Raw genomic sequence first — 23,519 nt, 5'->3', positions numbered from 1 at the left:
TTGGAGACGTCATTTCGGTATTTATTGGGTTTTTTCCCCCCTCTGTGAAATATTGCTGCCCAAAGTGCACCTCTTTATAGGACCAATACTGGGTGGTTTTATGTCTCTCTGAGTGTGGCACGTAGATTAAGTTGAATTTATTTGTAATTAAAACCCCACAGCATTATTTTCCCCTTGAATTATCTATTCCTGTGTAAGTTAGTGTGTCCACGTGTCTGTGCATGCACAGGGCTATGTGAGATGGGGAAGAAAACCATGATTAATTATCTCTTTTGGGATTTCAATCATGTTATCTATCTGTCTGTACCATCACACAGCACACCAGATTTGGGATAATCTTGCTCCTGCCTAAGTGGCTGTTGGCTGTACACACACGTGTGGGAAATCAGTTTAACATCCAGTTTTTGTGGAATTTTTTTTTAACTAGCTGTGCTCTGAGCTGTGCTTTTAAACTTCCCTTTAAAACAAAGGATGAAGTGCTGGGATTTTGCTTTTCCTTCACTCACTCAGCTGCATTTTGGTGCAAAAGAACTTCAGTGTCCTGAGCATCCCCAGCCAGGAGCTGCCAGGAACATTCCCAGGAACCCTCAGCTCCTCCAGAAGTATTTGCTGGGAAATGGTTCTTTTTCAGTGGATTAAAAAACAGGAGCAAAGGGATTTAAGGGATTTTTAGCTCTGTTCTGCATTAATTACTGAAAGCTTCGTCAGCAGCTGAAGCACTGGAGGGGTGAGGAGCACTCCCATGATGGGGGGAGCAGAGGGGAGCTCTGGGCTGCGCTGTGGGGGCTGTGAGCCCCTCAAACTGCCCAGGAGAACGAGTTAAACGAGTTCAACTAAACCCTGCTCGTGGTTTAAGGCTGGGAGCCGTAACTGATCCGTTTTTCTTGGCACTGGGAGCGGGATGAGAGCAGGGAACGTGTCCCGGGATGAGGGGCAGGGAAACACAGAACAAAGCAGCAGCTTCCAGGCAGCTGCTCCAGGAGACTCCTGGAGTTTTCCCACCTGTCCATTATTTTCCAGGCTTTTTCCTGCATGTTTTGAAGCCTAATTCACCCTGCCAAGGGACACAGGAATGTGGATAATCAGGAATAATGTGGGGCTTCTGTGACTGGGTGTTTTCAGCTGAATAATAAATATATCCTCACTAAGGAACTGAATGTGGGCCTGGCTGCTGAGAATTCCCTGTGAAATCCCTGCTGGGCTGCTGTTTGCCACGATTTACTGTGCACAGAGCAGATGTTGGGGTTCCCCTTGTAGGTGAGGTTTGGTGCGGCTGCAGCTTTTCCCTCCCAATCCCAAGTGAAAGGTTCACAAAGCAGGAATTTGGGAATTTCCTGGGACCGAGGCAGAAAACGGCACAAACCTGCCATGAAATGGTAGCAGGGAAATCTCCAAGGTGCCAGAGGTGCTCAGGCACCAAATCCTGGCTTTTCTGCAGACTTTTGCTGGTTGTAACTTTTCCCCCTCCTTGCCTTGTCTGTCCTGGTAGTAGCTCTGAACTCAGATTTTGTTTTTCTGGCATCACTGTCCGTGGAATTAATGAACCCATTCCAAAAGGAGCTCTGTCTACCTCCACATGTGTTCTATTAGCTGGAAGTTTCGGATTTCAGTGCACGTTTAATAAAAACACCAAACTGCAAAAATAATTAAAGCTTCACATTAGCAAAGGCTTGAAACCCTGGAAAAGGGGGAATTGGTTTTTTTGGTCTTTGCATTTTATCCTTAGGAACTACCTGAGGTTTTCACATTTGTCTCCTCTGATTACCTGCCCTGCTTGTTCCCCACCTCCATCCTTTTCTTCCTTGGAGTTTTGATCATCCCAGGAAATGTTCAGTGTGTCCTGTGCCTCAGGGATACACCTGGGATATAAAGAACAGGACAATTCCTTAATTCTGCTTTTTAGCCATTCCACGTTCTACACCCTCACAGGCAGTGTTCCTCCAATTTAGGGATTAATTACAGTGGCACCAGGAAAATGGTCTTTAATTAATTGCCTTGTTCTCAAATGGAAGAGTTGATGTCCTTTAAAATAGGATTGTGTGTGTTCCAGGAGAGCCAGCAATTTGTTCTGCTCCAGGAAGGAAAAATCCGGGATGATTGCAGCATTTAATTCACTGTAGGGGAGTGGGGAAAAGCAGGAGAATCCGGGATAGGTTTGGCAGGAAAAAGCAAAGTGCAAAGAGCTTTTGTAGGATCTGTCTGTGTGTGCACAGGAGATAAATCTGCAGGATTGCTTCTGCCACGTTGTTTTTCAAAAAAAAAGTTGGGATTTTGTGTAATTGTGGACACAAGCATGTCCCAGGTGAGTCTGGAATCAAAGGGATGCTCTGAGACCCCCTCTGGAAAGAGGGAAGGGATCCCATTCCCACACATTTTCCTGCTGTTTGATGAGGTTTTTGCATGGAGCAGGAATTGCATTTTCTTTTCCTGAACTTTTCCTCTGACAACTTCAATAATAAGACTTTAACCAAAACTCAATCTATTATCCCAAAACTCAATCTATTACCCAAAATAAGGCAAGAACCATCTTATGCAAATTTAAATTAGTATATAATGCATTTAATTGGAAAATTCGAGGTTTAAATACACTGAAATCCTTTCTTTCAGTTGCTCAGGCACAGATGAATCCAAGGCTGGAAGTTTTTTCCCCTATCCCTAATCCAGGAGCAGTAGAGGGCAGTAGCATTAAGATGATCCTCGTTTATTTTCTGAAGGAATGAGGAGGGAATTTGGAATAGGAGAAATGAGCTGCTCCTTGTAAAGGATCCTTTGGTGGGGACAGGGATGCTCCCAGTGGAATTTCTGTGCTGCTGGTGCTGCTTTGGGATTCCAAAAGCTTCTCCCTGTTCCAGCACATCTCCTGGAATAACTCACATGGAGGAATGGTGGTTAGAAGAAAAAAAAAATGAAATTAAAAACTCAGTGCAGCTCAGCTGGAGCTTAAAAACTCCTTGATTGGCTTGGAGAAAAATGAATTATTATTTGTAACTGAGATTTCTTCAGGAATTGTAGGAAACTGTCCTGAATTTGCTCCTGGTTTCAAGAGCAAAAAGGAAAAGAATAGTTTGGAAACAATTGTGCTCTGTGCAAAGTCCCTGTAAAATCCCAGAGTATTTATGGAAACACGGAGAATTTATGGAGACTCTATTTATGGATAAAATAAAAGTGTTTAAATACTTAGTTATACTTAAATGGAAGCATTTGACAGGCAAGACTTTTTGGGTTTGCTTGAGGATTTTTGTGCACAAACTTTTTAATTTGGTGTTCATAGAGCTGTTCTCAACTTTGTCCCTCAAAGTTATTCATCCAAAACACAGAACTCACCATATTTACTTCTGAAAACTTAATTTTTAGGCAAAGTAGCATTTTAGCAAATGAAAATGCAGACATTTTCTTTCAAAGCAGGCCTTAAATTCAGGATTAAAAAAGCTGGAGGGAAAATCCTGCGACTTGGTGATCAGTACCATCCAAAATATCGCTAGAAAAATTAAATTATAAAGAAAACAGGAATGTTTCTGTTAAGTCTGGCTTAAAAAGTAAGTGGAATAAAATATTTAGGTTTTATATATATATGTGTGTGTGTGTAGCACCGATTTCTGTGTGGTTCCAGAATTCAGGCTGGGTTTGTAGAACGGTTGCACTTAATTTGTAATTTTAAACCAGGACAGAACAGTGCCCAGGAGGATAAAAAGGGAGCTCCAGGCTCTGGGAGAGCCCTGAAAGAAATTGTGCCTGGTTTTAATCCAGGTTCTTCTATTCAATGATTTAATGAGAAATGATAGAATTCTTCTACCCCAGTATGAAGGACAGACCTGCAGTGACACTCAACCAACCAACCATAAAACAGGGAAAAACCTTCAGGGATTCTGATGGGAAAAGACATTTTCTGTAGTTACAGAATTCAGATCTTTAATTGAAAATGCTGGTTTTGCTCCATGACAAAATTTATCCATTTTGGGGGCAAATGAGGGATTTGGGAGCTCATTAAAGCTCCTCAGCTCTGCTCTGGGAATGAGGGAAGGTTTTTGATAAATTCATTTATGGCAAATTCAGGGATTCGCTGTTGTTTCGTTTGAAAATCACCAAGAAGCTCCAATTTTTATTATGTTTGAAATTTAAAAACGTGTGAAGTCTTTTCTGTGTTATCTTTAGCGAACGGCAAACTGGAATATTTTGCTACCAGTTTGTGTTGCTTTAATTTTTTAATTTTTTTGAGATTTAAGATAAAAAGGCAAGAGTTCCTTTCCTTTCCTTTCCTTTCCTTTCCTTTCCTTTCCTTTCCTTTCCTTTCCTTTCCTTTCCTTTCCTTTCCTTTCCTTTCCTTTCCTTTCCTTTCCTTTCCTTTCCTTTCCTTTCCTTTCCTTTCCTTTCCTTTCCTTTCCTTTCCTTTCCTTTCCTTTCCTTTCCTTTCCTTTCCTTTCCTTTCCTTTCCTTTCCTTTCCTTTCCTTTCCTTTCCTTTCCTTTCCTTTCCTTTCCTTTCCTTTCCTTTCCTTTCCTTTCCTTTTTTTCATTTCATTTTTAAATTTTATTTTGTTTCATTTTGTTTTGTTTTATTTTCTTTTTTATTTTATTTTTTAAATTTTTATTTCATGGGAGGATTTCCATTAACCTCATGACACCAGGAATTTTTTGTCCCTTTCAGAATTGCTGAAGATGTATTTTACCTTTTTTTCTCAAACTGGGATTTGTTTAAAAGGGAGTGAGAGAGGCAAATTTTGAGCAATGCACAAAAAGAATTCCAGTTATTTCAGTTTATCCAATATTTTCCACTCCCAGACTTGTTTAGTACCACGTTTTTATTCCAACCTGCAGCAGGCATCCATTGGCACTCCCTTGAAGTAGTTTAAACCTCCTGAAATTGAACTTTATTTCATTTATCAGGATGGATAAATATTCTCCGAGTGTTTAGTGAGGATTTCCAGAGCTTCTTCTCCAGATTTTCTGTCAGTTCACGTGGAATCAGTGGAAGAACAAAGGCAGAATGAGTCCTGGTGTGAGCAGAAGATCCCCAACTCTGCTTTTCAGGGAGTTCTGTTTGGTTTTATGGAGTGGCAGCACTTCCCAACCTTTTCCACTCCAAACTCAGATCAGCTCCCTGAATGCCCTGCTGAGACATCAAACCAGCTCCGAGAATTCAGATTGTTTCTGGTATCTCCAGCTATTGAAACAAATCTCTCCCTGGTACTGAGCCTGCATTAAGCTGATTTCATTTAATCAACCTGGAGCAGGGGGTGATTAAAAAACTGCGAAATGAGCAAAGATTTTGGCATTTTTCCCCCCTCAGTTTTCGAGCAGCCTCAGTGTGAGGAGGAAAGGAAAGGCAGCATCTTGTGGGGTTGTGCTGTTGTGTCCTTAAATGCGCAAATAAACCGAAATACAAATAACAGAGGCTGGAAAAAGGAATTTTATGGGGCTTTTCAGAGAAAGGGATCCAAGTGGGTTTTCCATGTGGGAAAGGAAGGAACCAGGGAGGAAAGGACCAGGCTTAACTGAGATTATCAGGAGTGGAAGAAAGGAGATAAGGCAAATATGAAGTTGTTTTATTGTGCTTAAAGGTTCAGGGTGGGGATATTTGTATGGCGTGGTCTATTAAAGGTTGTTAATTGTTGCTAATCTGCAGTTCAGGTTTAAAATGGAAATAGAGGAAATTATGGGCACTAGAGTTTATCTGCTCTGAGGTTTATAAAGGCATTTCTGCTTTACTGTGAGGTAGAAGAAGCAGCATCTTCCTAAAAATGCTCAATTTCGTGTTGAATTCCTCATCAGTCAGGTGATTTTTATTTGCTTTTCATGTGGAGTCCTTGATCTTGTCTTCACTGTGAGCTGGAATTGGGATAACTTGAATTTTATTGGGATAACTTTTATTGGGATAACAACTTTATTTTTATTGGGGTAACACTTTGTCTCATCCAGGAGCTCAGTACAGAGGTAACAAATAAAGAACTTCGCAGTTGCTTTTCAATTCAAGTTGAAGTTTTCCCCCCTCTATTAGTTATCATTAATTACCCCCCATTAACAGCCTCCCAGTGATTTGGTTTGGGGTTTTTTATTGTCTTTGATTACCTTTAATGCTGAAAAAACAAATCTCAGCTGCAGCAAAATCTCAGATTTTGGGCATTTTTTGAGCACTCCAGCCCTTGGCACAGGTTCTTCCTGGGAAGAACTTCCCAGGAAAAGCAGGATCCAAACCCTTCCCTGGCCAGCCTCGCTCAGAGCTGCAGGTGAGGATTTGCTGTGGGAGCAGACAGGGAATTCCAGCAGATCCTTGGGAATGTGGTGGCTGGGCTGGAGCAGGGCTTTGCCTCGAGCTCCCCAGGATTTGGACATTATGTCAGGCAGCTATTCCCAGCTCCCAGCTCCCATTCCCAATCCAGAGTCTCTCCTGCTGGCCCTCTCTCACCTCACAGACCTCTTGTTTTCCTTCAGCTCGCTGATGAAAAGCAGCAAAATGCACAGAGGGATGGCAAAATCAGCTTTTATATTAATATTGCTATCAAACAGGGATTTATTTTATCCCCCTAAAGGACTTTTTTCCATTTGTAAAACGTTCTGACTGCTGGAAAGAATTAATAGAGGTGATTTGTTAATCTGTCACAGGCATTTCTTTGATAGTCCCTCAGTTCACAGAGTGATCTGTGCTGCTTGTAAAACAAGATTGTTTAATGAAGCCTTTGGAAGAGGAGAATATTCTCTGCATATTTTTTGATTTTTCTCCTAAGAAGGTGGGTTCGTTCCATTAAAATTCCATTCAAGCAGACAGGAGCATTTATAATGCTCCAAAGAATATGTTCCCTATTTTGGAGTATATTATGTTCTTTATTCACCCAAATCTTGTTTTAATATTGCTGTAAACTTAATAAGAAGAGATGAGATACGACGTGATAATCTTTTAAATATAAGGAAAAATAATTTTCTCCACCTTGATAGGAGGCAGAGGTCTAAGCTGCCTCTTATTAGAGCTTTTGGTAATAAAAATCTCTGCTTGTAGAATGGCAGAGCTCACAAAGCTATCAGGGCTCATCTAGAGAAATCATTTCTTTTTTGTTTTGTTTGGTTTTTTTCAGTGCTCTTCATTTATGATTTTTCTCATCATGTGATACCAGCCCCATCTCGATGCTCCAGCTTTTCCTTATGCCATCCCTCTGTCTGTGCTCCACTCTCTCTTATTTGAAATATTAGGGATGGCTGGAGCATCCCCTGCTCAGGAATTGCTGCCCCACATTGCAAATCCCAGCCGAGGGAGGATTTGGGGGATGTTTAACCCTGACAAAAGGAGGTCAGGGGAAATTCCCACTCCCTTCCCACTCTGGGAAGCACAGCAGGGAATCTGGAGGAGTTCAGACTGTTCCTGGATTTTGTGTGTCAGGGTTGAATGGGGTTTTGTGGTCGTTCATGAGGGGTGGGCAAGGCTTTGGGAATCTTTGGTGCCTAAAAACGGGAAATGGCTCCCCTTTTTCATCTCCTCTCTGTTCAAACAGTTGATTTTTGCCAACTTCAGGCATCAAACCCATTCCTTTTAAAAATTAAACCCCAGTGGCTCAGCTGAAGGACAAATTCATCTTTTTAAAAGCAAACCTGTGTGATTTACAGAGATTTTTAACAAGACACTGTTAAATACAGTGAAATTGGACAGTCGGTGGACTCCTGTTTGTGCTCCTAGATTTAATCCTTCACATAGTTCAACTCGATTTCCAGGCCAACTTTCCAGAATCCTTCAAATATTTCAAACTAGCTGAGCAATAAATAAATTTTATCTACAGAATTCTGATAAACTGAAGAAGGATGATCCAAGATCCTGAATTTGGGATTAGGTTTGCACATCTATTAAAATAAAACCCTGCCAGATGAGCGTTTTGTTGCTTGATTTAGACATTCAAATCCCCCCTCAGCAGCAGAGTTTTAATTCCTGCTCTCAGCTGCTGTTTTAATTAGCTGGGATATATTTCCTTTATTCAGGGAGGAACATTTGGAAAGTCTGCTTGGAAAACCATCCTCTGTAGCCATTTCTTCAGTGTTCTGTGAACAGAATTCCTCTTTGTGGAGTAGGGATTTGAAATTATTAACTTGCTCCGTTTGATTTGATGCAGTCTGCTGGGATTAATTGTCTCCTGCCTCAATCAATTATCCACTTGGAGCTATCAGTTACTGCCTGGGCTGGAAGCAAAAGCAGAACTGCTTCACACACTTTGATACAAACTCTGGGCTCCCACAGGCCTGACTGTGAATGAATCTGGTTGAAAACTTGCCTTTTTTTTTTTTAATAACAACTATTTTTACTCCTGAAATATGTCACTCTGGAATGTTGCTAAATGTTTGTGTTGAGCAGCACAAGTGTCACAGAGTTCACCAGGAGGAAGTGTTGGGATTATTTCTCGTTGACTGTTTTGGGAGAGGTGGCACTGGCCACGGGGGATTCATCCCACAGGAATGGCACAGGAGAGGCACCAGGGGACTTGGGTCAAGGGCTGGAGGGACAGGACAAGGGGAATGGCTTCCCAGTGCCAGAGGGCAGGGATGGATGGGAGCTTGGGAAGGAATTGTTCCCTGGGAGGGTGGGGAGGCCCTGGCACAGGGTGCCCAGAGCAGCTGTGGCTGCCCCTGGATCCCTGACAGTGCCCAAGGCCAGGTTGGACACTGGGGCTTGGAGCAGCCTGGGCTGGTGGAAGGTGTCCCTGCCATGGCAGGGGTGGGACTGGATGAGCTTTAAGGTCCCTTTACAACCCAAACCGGTCTGAAATTCTCTGAAATCCAGCCCGTCCTGGTTCTACATTTAGTTTGTGTTTTGTGATGCAAATTCAGCCAGAGGCAAATGCCAGTGGGTGTAAGAGCAGGGAGTGAAAAAATGCTGATTAGGAATTCCCAGTGCTGGAACTGCGAGATTTTTGGTCTTTGAGTTCAGGTCAAGGCCAGGACGTTTGTGAGGCTGAAAGTGTGAACAAGGAGATGTTTGTGGAGAGAGGAGAGAGAGAGAGACTGAGCCACAGGCTCTGGGGAGTGAAGGACATCGTTCCAGGGATGGCACAGGGACTTCCAGGGTCAGTTTGGATGGGATCATGTTGTCCTTCAAGGTAAATTTGATTTATTACGGATCAGTACATAAAAAAGCTGTTGTCAGACCTTAGAATAAGAGCAGAGAGAACAGAATGCGTCTGGGTGTTGCCTCAGAGCTCCACCACAAGCCAAGAGAGATAAATTTGAAGAGAGAAGATCAGTTTTTCCCTGTGATCCTCCCTCTGTGGCTGTCTCACCCAGCCCTGCGCTCCTGGGATCCCCTTGGGGTGAAGTCTCCCCCAGGAATGGCCCCTGTGCCTCTTGGTGCTGTGCCAAGAACGGGCCGCGATCCCCAAACCCTGCTGGCTGTGCTTGGGGTGTGTTTGTCCCTGTGGGGCCGTGCCAGGGACGGAAACCTGGGCAAAGGAGGGATCAGGGATCATCTGTTGTGGTGGAACAAAGCACGGCTGCACTGTCCCTGGGAAGGGACTGCCAGGAACATTGGCCTCTGGCCCCGTTCTGCTCCAAGAGATGGGAGCAGACCATCAGCCTGGGAGGCTGTTCAGTCCAACACGCCAAAAATCCCTCCTGAATTCCATGATGGAATTTTTGTGCCAGCCTAGAAAAGGCCCAAACTCAGGGAACTTCTCTCCTTATTTCATGGAGACTTTCCAAATTCTAATAATTTGGGTCCCCCCTCATTTGGGTCCCTTTACATTATTTGGTGTAGAGAAGTAGCAGCTGAGGGAATCCAGGATTCCGGATGCTGGAAATGCAGGATTCTGAGTGATTGTCCTAGAAATGAGCAGGTAGAACTGTCCAGGAGTTGCTTTCTCGTGTTCTTTTTGGAAATATCATTATAAAGGACATTTTTGAGGTACTTCAGTTATAAAAGTCTTCATTAGAGCTGCTCCTTTGTGAAGATTTAATTTAGAGGATTTGCTTTGAAGTCTTGGCGGGGTTATTTTATTGAATAAATAAAATCCTTTAGTTTTCCACGTGTCGAATAATGCCTTGCTCATTTTTATGGGAAGACAGTGGAATACATTTGGAGTCTGCTGTCAAACTTGATTTCTTTAAAACTCTGTCCCTGATCTTTAAAAGAGCAGAATTTGGTCTCACTGATGACAGCTGGATAATGAAAAAGGAATGACACCCTTCCAGAGTTTTCCAGAGTGAACATTGCATGTTTTTTAGCAGTTTTAATCTTATTTCCTGTTCTATTAATCAGGCTGAGCCAGATTGTTTTGTAAGTATTTGTTGTTAGCTTGTTTTTTCCCCTGCCTGAAATATCAAATAGGAAAGCTCTTCCTTTCAGCCTTGTATCTCAGCTCAATATAAATTACAAAATTCGAGCAGTGGGATCCAACTTCCCAGACTTTGTCAATACTGAGATTTTGACATTCCTCATGTTCACTCCTTAAATTATTGACCTTGCCAGGGAAATCTGTGTTTTTATCTCTTCAAAATTTCCTAGAATGAAAAACTCAAATCCTTTTAACTGTGGATTAGTGCAGAAGCATAAAAAAGGGAAGTAAATTCATAAAGAAAATCAATGATATTTAAATTATTCCTTCAAAGTGAATAAGATCTCTTTAAATCTGTTTTGCTTAGATGGGAAAACACAAGTGACTCTACATCCATGGCATCCAGCAGCCCTTAATCCAAACATTTCCAAGCACTAAGGATGAAGAAAAGGACTTTAAAAGTCACATTCTTGAGCCATTGCAGTTAATTGGGTTGGGCTTTATTAGCCAGACCTTGATGTCAGGACAAGAAGTGCCATATCTTATGATTTTTTTCCTGAATTCATTCAAATGCCAGATGAATTCCAAATGTTGAGTTTGTGAAGGATTGTGTTTTCCATTTCAAGGCAAACATTTTATTAAAATGATAAATGGGTTTGTCATCTGGTTGCATAGTGCCTGTAATTATGATTAAAGCAGAAATTGGTGCAAAATGTTTGAATGAACTAAAAATCACTGGGTTCTTTTCGACCCAGCAGAGTGCAAAAAGCAAAAGCTACAAAAATTCCCAGACTTCCTTTTTTTCCTAATTTGGAAAGTTCTTTGTTTCAGGGAGAAAAAAATGCGATATCAGGGAATGGTTTGGGATAAAGGGATTTAAAGATCATCGGGTTCCACCTCTGCCATGGGCAGGAACACCTTCCATTATCCCAGCTTTTTCCAACCTGGTCATGGCCACTTCCAAAGATGGGACATCCACAGCTTCCCTGGGCAGGATTTTACTCCTCACAAGCAGTAAAAGTAGGGAAATCCAGCAGCAAAACCACACAGAATAATTCATTTTCCAGTATTTAACCCCAAACAGCTCAGAATTAAATATTCTGTGAGGGGAAAAATTAAAGTAAAAATTATTTTCAGCGTTAAAAAATAATTAAAAATCCAGTTTTCTTCAGAATCATCCTAAAAAAGGATGAGATATAAAAAAAGAGGAGCTATTTGGGAGCAGCTGCCTGGGACATGGATGTGTTTGGCTCCATGCTCCATTAAGTTTTATGGCTGATCTGACATTATCTGCTCCAGAGGATCCCACTGGCAGGAATGAGCCATTCCAGGCCCATGTTCAGGACTCTGTTCAATTTTCCTACCAGATGGTCCTGATGCCTGTGGAATCAGGAGGAGGTGGGATGCAGGTGTGCTCAGGTGTGTGCCCTCCTCAGCTGTGTCGCAGCTGCTGTGGAGTTGGAATGAAAATCCCAGGAAAACAGCACCACTGCTGGCATTTTGTGACCTATTCCTAGAGAAAATCACTTTAAAATTCAACTTTTTCCTTCCTCTCTGCAATTCTGGGCAGTGCAAAGGTCTAAGTGTAACAAAGAGGAGAATTGCTGTGAGAATGGCTCCTTTGAAAGGAAAAAATTGGGAGCAACACTTCCCGGTGTTTTTTCTGACCAGTAAATAGGTGCTGCAAGGAATTGAAAGGAGGATTTGAAGGAATATTTGGTATCAGGACTGTTTGTGCTGCTCCAGTTGAACAGAAATATTTTGTTTCACTGAGCAAAGTTTCACAATTAATTAAATGAGGTTCACAATTAATTAAATGAGGTTGTAGGTTAACACAGAATGGGATCCTGGAGCATCCCATGGAATTTGCATTCCTCAGCGAGGGAGGTGATTCTGGCTGGGATATTTTGGAATACAAACAATGTTTTCTAAGCATTCAAACCATCAATATGAGAGTTCAGCCCAGCCCTTATCACTGATCAAAGAAAACTGGGCTCCCTCCATTAGGAAATCCTGGAAGTATGTAAGAGTTAAATAGTTACTTAGGGTTATAAGAGAATTTGGGGGGCCAAATTCCAAAGAAGAAGCCCAGGGTTTATTTTTGGTGTTGGACTCAGCGCTGACAGGCAGCAGGAGCCTTTGGGTTTGAGAGCTGACAGAGTTTTTTGGGTTGACAGAAGTCAGTTCTTTGGTTTTGCCCAGACTTTTTGGGACTCCAGTATTTTATTCTGTGTATCTTATTCTGTATTCCAATTTTCAAGCTGGTTTAGAATTATTTTGATGCTGGAGTTTTGTTACCTGTGGAAAACCAGGTAACAAATGGATTTTCTGCCCTCAGAATTATCTAGAACTGCCTTGAGACTCAGCTTAAATAAACCCTTCATTTGTGTCCTGTTCTTTGACCTTTCTGAGCTGCTCTTTTTTAGGTCAAACCCCAGACTTTCCCTACTCCTACATTTAATGTACAGTATTCATCCATATGTTTAATCAGGGCCTGGTTTCTCCCTCAGGAGGGTCTTTGGCATCTTTTTTCTTGAGTTGCTCCAGGAAAAATTTGGCTCCTCATGGATCTTTGTGTGTTGGCCGTGCTTTGGTTCCCCTGCTCTGTGTTCTTTAGCCCATCAAAGGCTAAATGGCTTCCCTGCCATTCCTCCTGGAATTCCTCCTGCTTTTAGCTGGAAATTCCTGACCATGCTGGGTTAGTGCCTTTGGAATCTGCTCGTGCCACTTTTAGGGAACAACTCCCAAAGACCTCAGAGCTTTTCTTAACTTCACAGGGATTTGGGCAACTCTGCTCTGTGGCGATTCCAGGGAAAACCTTTTATCCCAGGCAGGTTCTGGCACAGATCACAAATGTGATCTCAAGTGATGACCTCATGTAAAAATCACAGCTCTGGAATGAGATCAGGAAACACCAGGATGCCACTGGGATTTTTCTTTCCCATTTTCCACGCCATGGTTTGATATTCCCACGTTGGTGGCGTTTCCACTGAATTATTTGAGGCCATTTTCCTCATCAATATCAGATTTTTCATTATAAGTCAGCCCTGTCATGTTCTGTAATCAATCCTTCCCCCACGGCTTCACTTGGGAGCAACATGAGAGCTCCAAAATCTTTATTTCAGGAAAAATCTGCATTGTGTCAGGTCATCCCTCTCCCCCAGAAAGGTGCAATATTTTGGAGACAGCACCTTTAAAAGCTGAATTTTTGGGACAAAATACACAGAGTGAAGGTTATTTTGGTTTTTGGGGGTTTTTTTGTGAAGCCAACTTGGAACAGGAAATACAGTTTTAAAAAAGCCCAGCCCAAATGTGCACATGTGATTTTTCAAGGATCTCATGGATGGCTGAATTCCATGAGGTCCAAGGCATACAAGGAAAATAGAGGGATATCCTCAGTGGGAGAGCAGAGGATGTAAAACATGCATTGGAGTGGAATCTTGGTACATGAGGAAGTTGGAACAAAAAGGGACTGAGCCCAGCTCCAGGGAATAGAGTTGGGCAGGAATTGCTGCTTTGGACACACTTGAGCCACTTAATTCTTTTAAGTCTGAAAGAAAAAGGTAACTGGGGAATGGAGTCAAAGAAATGGAGCAGTGCTGCATTCCAGGAGCATCTGAAATACCAGGAGATGCATTTTTACCCTCGAAGGCAGGAGGTGCTAAAAGTTGTTGGAATCACAGAAAACCCTGGGACTGAGCAAAATTCCAGAACCGTTTTTTCATTTGTGAAGGATTTTTTTTACCGTTTGTGTGGTAGGAGATGAGGTTGTGATAACGAGTTCATGGAAGAGCCTCAGGAGCAAAAAGCTCTTTAAAGCATTTTCCCATCAAAGCAAGACACTGGGTTAGGGGTAAAACTGTGGCTGCAGCTCCGGAATCATGGAATGGTTTGGGCTGGAAAGGACTTCAAAGCTCATCCAGTGCCACCCCTGCCATGGGCAGGGACACCTCCCACTATCCCAGGTTGCTCCAAGCTCCAGCCTGGCCTTGGGCACTGCCAGGGATCCAGGGGCAGCCACAGCTGCTCTGGGAAATCCATTCCAGGGCCTGCCCACCCTCACAGGGAAGGATTTCTTTCCAATATCCCATCTAACCCTGCATTCCTTCAGTTTAAACCCCTCATCCTGTCATTCCATGCCCTTGTCCAAGTCCCTCTCCAGCTCTCTCGGAGCCCTTTAGGTGCTGGAGTGCTGCTGGGCTCGAGGAGGAATTCCAAATACTCCAAGAGGAGAGACTTGGAGCCACAAAGCACGTGGATCAGAGAGCTAGAGCTGAGCAGAAGTAGATTTGTGAAATATTTCATTTTGTTTAATCCAGCAGCTCTTCCTCCTCACAGGGACAGGAAGGGTCACAACAACAGCCCCTGAGAAGCACAATTATATTTTCAGTTGTGTTTTAATCTCTTTAAACCAGACAGTTTTCTCAGATTCTCACTGGAGCTCAGCTCAAGCCCTGTTGAGTTGTGCAGCCTGGTTTTGCTCACACAGAGCAGCGATGGCCAAGGGACAGCCCAGGGGGACAGTTTGGGCTGCCAGAAGGATTTCTGGACTGGATTCATGTTTGTTGGGATCTGTAATGTTGGGTTAGAAAAATCTCTGTTGAGCCTGAGCAGCAGTGTCACTGTTTTGGAAGTGCACTCAGATGGGAGGAGTGATAAATAATCCTCTGGAATGATGGTCAGTGGAGCTTGTGCTCTGGGAAGGGCCCCACGGACGAGGCAGGAGGTGCTGTGGGGATTCAAGCCAAGATGTCCACGTTGGGGGCAGTTTGTGCACTGGAAGAGGTCTGGAAGCAGAAGGAGAAGGGGATTCTGGAGTAGGGTGAGCCTGGGGCAGAGGAAAGAGTGAAAGCAGAGAGGAGGAAGGAAGGAGCACTGATTTTCCATGTGTTCAAAAGAGGTGTTAAATCTTTTGAAAGAAGCTAAGTTTAAAGTTTAAAGAAGGGACAAGGAAGAAATCTCCATGGAAGGCAGCAAATCCATGAGTTGGATCTGTAACCCCTTTGGAGAAGCTCAACAGAGGGTGCAGAAGGGTCACCCTGGAGGTGTAGCTGCCACTCCTGAGCTGCCCTAGACAGGGGAGAGATGCAGAAGAGATTCCTGTGTCTGAGTCAGCAGCCAAGGAATGTGAGGGATAAAGATAACTTGTGGGATAATTACAAATCCACAAATTCTTCACCCTGCTCCCCTCAAAGCAATGAAACAGGAAGCCTCAGGACTGTGACAGGACCAGAATGGTTTCAAAATTCTGCCTTTTTGTGTTCTACCTTGGTGTAATCAGGAGCCAGAGCTCAGGAATTGGGACGTGCAGTTAGTATAAAATCAGGAACTGGGATGTGGAGTTGGTATAAAATAATTATGCACCAGTGCAGTGAAAGGGAGGAGGAGGGGTTGGCTCTGCTGAAGCTCTGGGAAAAGTTTCTGTGCTCCACTGGGAGAGTCCAGCGGAGCACTGGCCATGAACTGGTATTGCCAAGGAGAGCAAATGGGTGATATCCCAGTGGAATATGGAGATTGCTGTTTTGACTGCTGATACAGGAGTCCCAATGAAACACAGAACTGGGACACGCTGGATGTTTGCAGACCTTGTTCCTGGAGCTTTTGCCAAGAGCTCAGTGGAACAAAGAGCAGAGTTAAATTTAGTCCATGACAACCTGATCAAAACCAACTCCCCACAGGCAAAGCCTGTCCAGCTCCAGACCAAGCGTGGCCTCTGGAGCTGCCAGAGCTACCACAGAGTTGGGATCTTGTGGAAAATACTTCCACCTCTTGCAGCAGGAGGCTCGAGGCAGCTGCTCTCCAGTGCCAGTGTGAGCTCAGCAGGCCTGGGAATGCCTAAAGGTTTTATTTAAGGTAGAAAACCAGGGGGGTTGTGGGATGGTTTGGGTTGTAAAGGGACCTTAAAATTCATCCCATTCCACCCCTGCCACGGGCAGGGACACCTTCCACCAGCCCAGGCTGCTCCAAGCCCTGTCCAACCTGGCCTTGGGCACTGCCAGGGATCCAGGGGCAGCCTCAGCTGCTCTGGGCACCCTGTTCCAGGGCCTCCCCACCCTCACAGGGAGGAATTCCTTCCCAATATCCCATCCATCCCTGCCCTCTGGCAGTTTAAAGCCACCCTTTCCATGAGGAAATTCCTGCTGCTGTCCACCCTGAGCTTCCCCTGGCCAGCCTGAGGCTGTTCCCTCTCCTCCTGTCCCTGTTCCCTGGGAGCAGAGCCCGACCCCTCCAGCTGCCCCCTCCTCTCAGGGATTTTTAGGGAGCAGAAAGGCCCCCCCAGAGCCCACTTTTCCGCCTCTGGCTCCAGCACTGGCACAGAATATTTTCCTTCTCAGACAGAAATAACGTAGTAACCGCGAGGGCCGCTGTGAATATTCTGCGTTATGTTAATGTTGGGGCTGAAATCTGCTGGAAGCGTTGCTACGCTGTGCCTTGGAAGGGGGACACGATGTTCAGGCCTTGGAACAGCTGGGCTGGAGCCTGGGCAAGGTGCTGGGAAAGGCTCCCTGCACCACAGAGCCAGCTGGAAAGGAAGGCGCAGCCCAGCCCAGCCTTGCTCCAGCAGTGGGGAACACAAACCCACCACACGGGGCCCAACTCCTTGAATTTTCCTCTTGAGCCGATCTTTTCGTTCAGGAGGAGTCGGCTGTGCCGGCTGTGCACAGGCACCTGTGTTACCTTGTCAGCTCTGAGGGCTGCCTGCCTGCCTCTGCCCAGGAGCACAAAATGACACTTCTGGAGGCCCCGCAGCTTTCATTTCTCCCTGCTAACGAGATCAGGCTGCTGATAAATGTTTTCCCTTGTTTTGTGTCAATTAACACTGGGAGGTTGCCCTCCGAGGAGCCTGGGACAGCCTTTATCTCCTGGATCTCCAGGCCCTGTTTGTACATCAGTGTTTGCAGGGAATCGTCTTCCCGACAGCGCCGGGATTATCTCTGGAGCAGATTTTTTTCATTAGGCCCTTGCAGCCCCAGAAGTGCTGGAAGATGAAGGATTTCACAACAGAGTAAACAAAGGCGGGTTTGTGGTGGAGAGGATCCGCTGGAGAGCTGGGAAGCATTGGCTCCACGTTCCTGTCAATCCTGTGGCTTCTCATTCCCGCTGCTCGCAGCCTCGTTGGAGCGGGCAGGGTGAGGATGGAAGATGCCACAAATTTCTCAGCATTGCAGCCCGGCGAGTGTGAATCGTTCCTTTCTTGGAATAGTTTTAATAGAAAACCAGGATCCAACCTGGTGAGAAAAACTTGCAAAAAAACTTTTCTTCTTTTTTTTTTTTTTTGCCTCGTTGAAATAGTGGGGTTTTTTTCCCAGACTATTTTTATGCATGAGCACTTTGAGAAAGCTTTGATACTTCGGAGTTGTAACACTTGTGGAATTAGAGCACTTGGAGGAGGTTTTTTTAAGGAGCAGTTAAGTTCCAGCCAATTAGGAAAGAAAATTATTTATGTCTGGGATAGTTTGCTTGAGATTTTAAACAACTTCTGCAGTTTATGGAGGGTTAGGAAGTGGTTGGATTTCCTTCTGAAGAGATAGAACATCCTTTTTAATATATTTCACAGCAACATCAGATGGTAAAGGCATAAGAGGGTTTCTATCTCAGCAATGGACTCAGTAATTCCCTGGTTTTGCATGAAGCACTGGATTATATTCCCTCAAATCTTCCTCAGTTACTCTGCCATTCTTTGGCCATTTTCTCTTGATGATTTCAAAACCCTGAACAAGTGAAAAACATAGGTTTTTCACCAGTTCAGTGAAGAGCAATTTAGTGACTCCCATTTGTAAGAGAAATATTGACACACTTTGTTGTTTTAGGACTTGGATTTATGGTTCTGGGGGATGGAGTCCATTCCTTAATGCCATATAATCCATGGAGTGTTGGTCAGGAAGCCAAAAATTGCTGCTTCTGCACTCCTCTGTTGCCACTGCAAAGTGTAACCTGAGAAAAAGTCTCTTCACTGATGCTCTGAGGGAGAACAGCCACTAAAGGTGTTCACAAAAATAATATTGAGGCTGTTACTGCCTGGTGGAGCTTCTTAATATGTAACATTTTATCAATTTAAAAGCTGATTCTGTCCAAAAATTTACTTATAAAACATGGACCCACACGATGTGCAGCCCGTGGCAGGGAGCAAGGGTTTAGTTTGGATATTGGGAAATATTTCCATGTGGAAAGGGTTGTAAAACAGCTTCCCTGGGCAACCCAGGGCAGTGGTGGATTCCAATCCCATCCCTGGAAGTGTGGAAAAAACATGGATGTGGCACTTGGGACACGGTTAGTGCTGCTGGGTGATGGTTGGTCTTTCCCAGTGTGAACAATTCCATGATTCTCTGATCACTGTGTTCTCGAATTCTTTCTGGCAAATTGAAGGAATTTGGGGGCAAAACTGATATTTTATAGAAAAATTGAAATTACAACATTTCCAACTCTGGAAAGGACCCTGATGCTGCTCTATCCCAGATTTCTGGGCTTCCCTGGTGCTTCCAGCCTTGCTGGTGTGACCCTGTTGATAATCAGGAGATTGTTCATCTGAATTCCACTTTTGAGTGGGGTTTTTTTATCTCTTGAGTGTCCAGCAGCACTTTTTAACTCCATAGGATTATCCATGGATTTTATGCAGCAGTGAAAAGAGAGCTGGAGGTTGTCCTGTGCCAGCTGACTTCCAGCTGCGATTTTGGCCCCTCAGGCATTTTTTTTGTGGGAATGGCTCCCCCATTTACGCCCAGGTTTTTGGGCCTCTCAGGTTGCCCAGTGCAAACCCCACTGCAGACAAACCTTGGAAGTGGCTTCTCTGCACCATCCCATTTTTAGGGCACCTCGAGCTGCGTAGAAAAAATTGGGAAATATCCTATGTAGGAATTCATAAAGACCAAAGAAAATGGAGCAAAAATTCCCTTTGATTTACAGGTTTACAATGATTTTCCACATGATCTTTTACTCCTCCGTGTCAGGCACTCGAGACAAAATCCTGTCTTTGCTGATGAGACTTGGCCAAAAGTCAGCTGGAAAACTCTGCTATTTATCCATTGAGGAAGCAGCTTTTACAAACTTCCCTGAAGGAATTCAGCTAAGTATTTTCTTTAAATGAATATATTTCCAGAGCCACGTTGTTACAACATCTCGGGCTTCTGGAGGTGCTCAGCTGCTTGTTCCAGCTCCTTTAAGATCTTCAGCAATTAGGCTGCACTGATAAAGCCAGGGGGGCTTATCTTGTCTCTTCTTTTAGCTCAGAGGAAATAATTTGTGCATTATATCAGGGATAAGAGGTGGGAAGTGTGAAATCTGATCCCACTCCTGCCACTTGGTGACCCGGAGGAAATTGGTTCCCCACAGCATTTCAGTCCTGCCTGTGTGATAGGTGCTGCTGGGCTCGTTTCCCAGGGAGTTCTGCAGCTCCTCGAGTATTTCAAACCAATCCCAAACCTTTTAATGAGCTGCTGTGTATCTCTTTTATTGAAATAAATGGAAAATTAGGTTATCTGGAGCTTACAATAACTGTGAAATCTTTCTGCTGGAAATCAGTGTGTCCCACTTGTTTGGAAAGATTTTCTCTTCCATTATTCATTACAGGGGCCTTAAAATTATACTCCAGTGACAAAGCCTCTATTTATTTTTAGACAATTGGCATCCACTTCTGGCTGACCTAGAATGCTTCTTTGATGACAATGCCTGTGATCCAGCTGGGTTTGCTGAATGGTTGCATAAACAAAGGCAGATAGTAAAATGTGGGAAAGAAAAGGCTATTTTTATTATATTAGAGACTGGCCAGCCAACTCCAGGCCCAATTTTAAATGTCATATCTGTAGCACTACACTTCAACAAAATGCCCTTGTCATCTGCAGAATATCTCTGGAATTTTATCATTATTGGATTGTGAGGTTATGAGGAGGCTAAGAGGAAAAAAAGTTCAGAGTGGAGGTGATCCACAGAGAAAGACAATCAGTTTGTTATCCAGCCTCTTTCTTCCTGAGGTATGTAGGTTAAATACATGGAACTGGGAGGATGAGTCTGATCTTGCTGTTTTCTCCAGTCCCGTTTTTTCATTTGTTGGCCAGTTCTTGTTTCCTTGCAGCAGCTTCAAAGGCAGCTTCATTTTTAATGGATAATAATGCTGCCTGTAGGCGAAGAATTCCAGGTAGGACAATAAACAGAAGTCTCATTTGAACTCAAATCGTGGAATCACACAGAATGGTTTGGGTTGGGAGGGATATTAAAGCTCATCCTATTCCATCCCCTGCCATGGGCAGGGACACTTTCCACTATCCCAGATTGCTCCAAGCCCCATCCAAAAAAATTTGAGGCTTTTACTGCATCATGGAGCTTCTTAATATGTACTATTTTATCAATTTACAAGCTGATTCAGTCTAGAAACTTACATATAAAACATGAGCCCATAGAATGTGCAGTCCGTGGCAGGGAGTGAGGGTTTTGAACACTTCCAGGGATCCAGGGCAGGCGCAGCTTCTCTGTGTGCCAGGGCCTCTCCGTGCTCCCAGTACGTCCAAAGGGAATTTCACTGCACAGCATCACCATCCAAATTCCTCCCACTTGTTCAAAAGGAGGATCCTGAAACAGTTACTGCTGCAAGAGGGTGTCAGAGGGCAAAATTTGGCCACAATTCCAATTCCAGTGTAAATTTAGGGGAAATTTCTGTGATAATGAGACTTAAGACCAAGTGGCAGAGAACTTTCTTCCACAGATTTACATTTAGGTTCTACATTACAAATAATAGTACTGGAAAGAACCTCCTGGTATTCCAGTTCTGGCCTCTCAGTTGTCAGTGTTAACCTGTGCCAGGGGAGGGATTGGTTGGATTTTAGGGAAATGTTCTTCCCTCAGGGAGACTGGAACAGGGAATGGTCACGGTACCAGAGCTCAAGGAGTGTTTGGACAACGCTCCCAGGTGCAGGGTGGGATTTTGGGATTGTCCTGTGCAGGGCCAGAGGTTGGATCAGTGATCCCTGTGATTCCCTTCCAGCTCAGGGTATTCTATGATTCTGTGGGCAAATTCAGGTTCTCCTGGAGCTGCCGGCAGAGAAGGAGACCCAGCAAATCCCGGCCTCCTCCGGGGTGTGGCCACAGCCTGGCCCAAGAAAAGCCATTGCTGCCACTGGAAAAACCAATGGCACAGCCCAGGAGTTGCAGCAGGAATAGCAAAAGATTTTAGCAGGAAAATCAGTTGGTTGCACAGGTTTTTTACATGTCTGGACAAGGATGTTTTTAGGATGTGGGGATTCCCCAGAAGTGCCCCAGCTTTTAACCACGACCCATCAGCAGAGATTAATTTCTACCCCGTAAAACAATTAAAGCACCCAACAATGCTCTGCAGGAGCATCCTAAAATCATAATGATCCCGTTTGTCTTAGACTGGGAGCTTTACAGGATTTATTTAGGAGCCTTTTTGTTTATCTGTTAAAAATGGCTTTTCAGTCAATGCTAAGCTCGATGGCTTCGGTGTAATTTTCCATGGTTCAGACTTGCTGAAGTAATAAATAAAATGTAATAAGAATAAATTATAAATATTTATAAGACTATTTTAGGCTTTTATGAGGTTCTTAGGATTTTGAATTTAATATCCCAGCCAAAGCTCCACTCAGAGCTCTTCTCTTTCACATCCAAACGCCTGCTCAGGGTTTTGCAGCCGGAACCGGATGGAGTTGGCTGCCAAAGCTTCACCTGTGGGGATGCCAAGGAAAGCATCCGGTGGGACAGACCAAACACAGGCAGCAAACCTGCCATCCTCAGCTGGGCACGGAGTTCACATCCCCCAGCACATTCCAGCTCCCATCCTCGTGCCCTCGGCTCTCCATCTGTCACTCCCACGGACTTGGTTGCACACCAGGTGTGTCAGATGCGGTTTTCTGAAAAATATTGGGGAGAAAAAGGGAAAAAAGAGGCAAAAATAATGGTAAGGTTTTTAGAAAAGTTGTTTTTTTAGAAATGACTTTCCATGCTTACATTTTGATCAGGAATAATTCCACACAATTTGCTTTCACCAATATTTTTTCGGTGTTTTCCTTTTAAATTTGAACTTTGGATGGAAAAGAATGCGAGGGTTGGTGCTAAAAAAAGCAATAAACAATCTTCATTTCGGCTTTAATTGAAGGGCCCAGTCCTTGCAGCCCTTCTCTTGAAGAAGTTGATTACATTCACTATGAATTAATAATAAGCAGATGGTTTGGGGCCAGTGGTTTAAGGTCAGGAGTGGCCAAGCCCTTGGTGAGACACGAGGCAGGTCCTGGTTGGAACGAGATGAGCTTTAAGGTCCCTTCCAAGCCGAACCATTCCATGGTTCCATGAGATTTGGGGGATGATGGATCGCCCAGCAGAGCCCTCCACCTCTCCCTCACGTTGGGCAAAGAAAATCCTTTCCCATCAACAGAAAAAAGGGAGAAGCCTCGTGTTCTTCCAGAATTATCCTGGAAAAAGAGATCACTGGAGTTTAGTACATCATTAAACACCAAATCTAACAAACAGCTGATTTTTCATGTCAGCCTTTATTTGGGGAAAATAAAATCCCACAGCCTACGTGGAAAAAAAGGAGCCCTTGGCAATACCCTTATTAAAGCTGATTTTTGCAAAGCTTTAACGAATTGCTGCCAAAGAGCAGAGCAGGTTGGATGTTTTTTGTTGTTAAGAAATGGGAAAATAATGAATGTTTCTCTGATCCCTGAAGTAATTCATTCTCTGGGTAACATTCTTCATTGATAACTCCATTTTTTATTGTGAAGAATGATCCCAAACCAAGCCAGAAGTTAATAGATGAAGGGAGACTTTGCAGAAAAACCCTATTGAATACATGCTCTCTGTTAGGATTTGCCTATTTATTAATATCCTGCATAAAAATTTCTAAACCCATGTGGGTGGAAATAGGATTTCAGTGTGTTGGTAAAATCCACAGACTTACATAAAAATACTCCCTAATTTACTACCAGGGCTTTACTGCTGTGTCTAAGCTGAAGGATTTTAAAAGAGAAATTTTCTTTTCTTGATGTCAAACAGATGTGTTAAAAATAAATAGTTTTTTTTAAATTTTTCATGTGGATTTTACTGATACGGGGAATTTTTTTTTCCTGGATTAAACTTTGTGATTTTATCTGATATTGATACTTGTCAAACACGGGTGCTATGGGCTTTGAAAAAGTGTTATTTGTGCAAAAATTCATAATATAAAGGAGGAATGAGATCTGTTTATTCAACTTGATGTAATTTTTCTAAACTTTTTGTACTTTAGAGAGCGATTAGAAATTAATGCTTTCCCCTGTAACCACTTTGCAAGGGGA

The 23,519-nt window shown here is 43.6% G+C and overlaps 1 protein-coding gene across 2 annotated transcripts in view; it reads left to right on the top strand.

Moving 5' to 3' along the window:
- LOC125332117 (BTG3 associated nuclear protein) overlaps nt 1-23,519 on the top strand; it is a 115,648-nt gene that overhangs the window by 63,469 nt on the left and 28,660 nt on the right. The gene's annotated exons all lie outside the window — the stretch shown is intronic.

This window comes from Corvus hawaiiensis, chromosome 12 (genome assembly GCF_020740725.1).
Source record: "Corvus hawaiiensis isolate bCorHaw1 chromosome 12, bCorHaw1.pri.cur, whole genome shotgun sequence".
NCBI classification, from domain to species: domain Eukaryota; kingdom Metazoa; phylum Chordata; class Aves; order Passeriformes; family Corvidae; genus Corvus; species Corvus hawaiiensis.
Note: the sequence above shows the minus strand (reverse complement) of the source record. Positions and strands in the feature narration are given on the sequence as shown.